Below are 4,051 nucleotides of genomic sequence, written 5' to 3' on the forward strand. Positions count from 1 at the left end.
TCCTTTGATCCCGGGCTAAAACAAAAACCATATGCTTGTCGAACCGTCGGTCTGGGTAAACGGCAAAACGACTCCAGGGGCTTGAGACACCCCTGGAGCGACGGAGGAAGGTGCACCTCCGAAAGAAAAATGAAATTACGGACAGTGTCCGATCGAATGAGGTCCACGGAACAGAGAACCGTGGTGGTCAGACCGGGTGGGGAAGCGGTCTGGCTCAGCCCAGATAAAATGCACTCTGTGCGGGCGAGACTTCCAGTAAACGCGGGGGCTGGTTTGGACACCCAGACTCACCGCCGGTGCCCTGGGCGTGCATCCAGTGTGTGAAGGTGCACCGTCCTGGGCGAGCAGAGGGTGAAAGACACACAACACTCCTCGTAAGAAAATGGACAGTGTCCAAGATCTTGCATGCAAACGAGAGCCCTGTGCTCGCAGACCCGACCGTGGCCTGCTCAAAGTCAGATCCGTACGCTTGATGGCGCTCCTGCTGGAGCAAAGACGGTCCGAACACGGACGCTAGGGGTGTTGTAGAGGAGGTGGGGGACCGTCGCCACACTCTTCTCGGACAAGGTTAACGGAAGACGGGCGCCTCCGGGTTGCCTGGGGCCCGGAGGGGCGCACCCTCTCCTTCGGGCCGTCACTGTCAGGGTTGCCTGGTCGATTGGAACTTTGGACGCGCCTGGGGACGGCCCCTGCCCGGTCGCGAGACCGCTTTGGGCAGCTTGCTCCTCCCCGCTCTGCGCGTCGACGCTAGACGCGGCCTCCCTCCGGGGAAAGCAGGCCGTGTCGACTCTCGGGAGACTCAGATGGCCCGTCTGAAACGAATGTCCGCGACGGCGGCGGCGGACGCGGGCGCGTGGAATTCGGAATCGGACGGTCGGGGTGGCCGACACCCCCCGGTCCAGTCTTCGAGCCCGACCTTCGCCCCGCTCCTCCCCGCCCGAAAAGCACCTTTCCCGGTTACGGCCTTGATCCAGAGGCCTCCCACCCTGGCCCCGCCTGACGGACGGTTCCTCACGCGCCCTATGAGCGGCCGTGCCGCCTCGAGCCCCAGGGCCGAGCGGAGCGAGACCCGTGTGTAGGAAACCCGCGCGTGGTGGTTCGCCGTCCGGGGTCGATCCCGAGGTAAAAAAAAAAAAAAAGTACCATACGCTTGTCGGTCTGGGTAAAGGGCGGAACGACTCCGGGGGCTTGACTCACCCCTGGAGCGACGGAGGAAGGTGCACCTCCGAAAACTTTTTGAAAACGGACACCGTCCGTTGCAGACGAACGAGATTCCCACAACGACCAACCTCCCTGGAAGACTCCCAGGGAGAGTACCTCGGGTTCGGGCACGGTCAAATCCGTCCGCGTGACGGAGCTCCCTTCGGAGCGACGTGGGTCCTAAAACGGACCTTGGGGGTTTTGTCGAGGAGGGCGACAAACGCTCCCGCTCGGACAAGGTGACGGAGGGCGGGCGCCCACGGAGGAAAGGGCGAAGAAAAAAAAACGGACAGAGTCCAAAACGGTGCGGTCCACCCAGATTCCCACGTACGCGAGACTCTCCGGCTGGCAACCGGGGAGAGTGCCTAGGTGTCGGGCACGTACGAATCCGTCGGCGGTGACGGAGCTCCGGTCGGAGCAAAGACGGTCCTAAAACGGCCCTTCGGGGTTTTGTCGAGGAGGGGACAAGCGCCCTGCTCGGACAAGGTGAGAGAAGGCGGGCGGCTCGCGGAAGGCGCCCCGGAGGCAGGCGATCCTCCTAAAGAAACGGACAGAGTCCGAAACGGTGCGGTTCACCCGGGTCACCACGTACACGAGTCTCCCCGGCTGGCGACCGGGGAGAGTGCCTCTGTGTCGGGCACGTGAGAATCCGTCCGCGGCGACGGAGCTCCCGTCGGAGCAAAGACGGTCCTAAAACGGCCCTTCGGGTTTTGTCGAGGAGGGGACAACGGCCCCGCTCGGACAAGGTATCGGAGAAAAGGCAACGGACGAGAAAAAAACGGGCGCCTCCGGGTTGCCCGGGGTCCGGAGGAGCGCTCCCCCTCCTCCGGGCCGTCACTTTCGGGGTAGCCTGGTCGATTGGAACTTTGGACGCGCCTGGGGACGGCCCTGCCCGGTCGCGAGACCGCTTTGGGCAGCTTGCTCCTCCCCGCTCTGCGCGTCGACGCTAGACGCGGCCTCCCTCCGGGGAAAGCAGGCCGCGTCGACCTCGGGAGACTCAGATGGCCCGTCTGAAACGAATGTCCGCGACGGCGGCGGCGGACGCGGGCGCGTGGGTTCCGGAATCGGACGGTCGGGGTGGCCGACACCCCCCGGTCCAGTCTTCGAGACCGACCTACGCCTCGCTCCTCCCCGCCCGAAAAGCACCCTTCCCGGTTACGGCCTCGACCCAGCGGCCACAAACCCCCCACCTCTGCCGAGGAGGAGGGTTCCGCACGCGCCCTATGAGCGGCCGCGCCGTCCTCGGGCCCCAGGCCACGAGGCGGAGCGAGACCCGTGTGTAGGAAGCCAGCGTGTCGCGGTTCTCCTTCCAAGGCGGCTTACCTGGTTGATCCTGCCAGTAGCATATGCTTGTCTCAAAGATTAAGCCATGCAGGTCTAAGTGCACACGGTCGGTACAGTGAAACTGCGAATGGCTCATTAAATCAGTTATGGTTCCTTTGATCGCTCCACCCGCTACTTGGATAACTGTGGCAATTCCAGAGCTAATACATGCAAACGAGCGCCGACCCGGCTCCCCTCGGGGGGTCGGGGACGCGTGCATTTATCAGATCCAAAACCCATCCGGGTGCGGCTCCGGCCGCCCCGGCCGCTTTGGTGACTCTAGATAACCTCGGGCCGATCGCGCGCCCTCCGCGGCGGCGACGACTCATTCGAATGTCTGCCCTATCAACTTTCGATGGTACATTCGGCGCCTACCATGGTGACCACGGGTAACGGGGAATCAGGGTTCGATTCCGGAGAGGGAGCCTGAGAAACGGCTACCACATCCAAGGAAGGCAGCAGGCGCGCAAATTACCCATTTCCGACACGGAGAGGTAGTGACGAAAAATAACAATACAGGTCTCTTTCGAGGCCCTGTAATTGGAATGAGCGTATCCTAAACCCATGGGCGAGGACCCATTGGAGGGCAAGTCTGGTGCCAGCAGCCGCGGTAATTCCAGCTCCAATAGCGTATACTAAAGTTGCTGCAGTTAAAAAGCTCGTAGTTGGATCTCGGGAGCGGGCCGGCGGTCCGCCGCAAGGCGAGCCACCGCCTGTCCCGGACCCCTGCCTCACGGCGCCCCCCGGATGCCCTTAACTGGGTGTCCGGTCCTCGGGGCCCGAAGCGTTTACTTTGAAAAAATTAGAGTGTTCAAAGCAGGCCGCCCGTCGCCGCTGAATACCGCAGCTAGGAATAATGGAATAGGACTCCGGTTCTATTTTGTGGGTTTCTGGAACCCGGGGCCATGATTGAGAGGGACGGCCGGGGGCATTCGTATTGCGCCGCTAGAGGTGAAATTCTTGGACCGGCGCAAGACGGACGAGAGCGAAAGCATTTGCCAAGAATGTTTTCATTAATCAAGAACGAAAGTCGGAGGTTCGAAGACGATCAGATACCGTCGTAGTTCCGACCGTAAACGATGCCGACCCGCGATCCGGCGGCGTTATTCCCATGACCCGCCGGGCAGCGTGCGGGAAACCACGAGTCTTTGGGTTCCGGGGGGAGTATGGTTGCAAAGCTGAAACTTAAAGGAATTGACGGAAGGGCACCACCAGGAGTGGAGCCTGCGGCTTAATTTGACTCAACACGGGAAAGCTCACCCGGCCCGGACACGGAAAGGATTGACAGATTGATAGCTCTTTCTCGATTCTGTGGGTGGTGGTGCATGGCCGTTCTTAGTTGGTGGAGCGATTTGTCTGGTTCATTCCGATAACGAACGAGACTCCGGCATGCTAACTAGTTACGCGGCCCCGAGCGGTCGGCGTCCAACTTCTTAGAGGGACAAGTGGCGTTCAGCCACGCGAGATGGAGCAATAACAGGTCTGTGATGCCCTTAGATGTCCGGGGCTGCACGCGCGCCACAATGGG

At 61.6% G+C, this 4,051-nt stretch overlaps 1 non-coding gene across 1 annotated transcript in view; it reads left to right on the top strand.

The window, feature by feature from the left end:
- The first annotated feature begins 2,520 nt into the window (after positions 1 to 2,520).
- Positions 2,521 to 4,051, top strand: part of LOC143709092 (18S ribosomal RNA) — a 1,863-nt gene continuing 332 nt past the window's right edge. Inside the window, exon 1 of the ribosomal RNA XR_013193885.1 lies at positions 2,521 to 4,051. This exon is cut by the window's right edge and continues 332 nt beyond it. This is a non-coding gene — a ribosomal RNA (18S ribosomal RNA).

This window comes from Siphateles boraxobius, unplaced genomic scaffold, assembly GCF_051911475.1.
Source record: "Siphateles boraxobius isolate OS27281-9 unplaced genomic scaffold, OSU_SipBor_1 449, whole genome shotgun sequence".
Classification (NCBI taxonomy): Eukaryota; Metazoa; Chordata; class Actinopteri; order Cypriniformes; family Leuciscidae; genus Siphateles; species Siphateles boraxobius.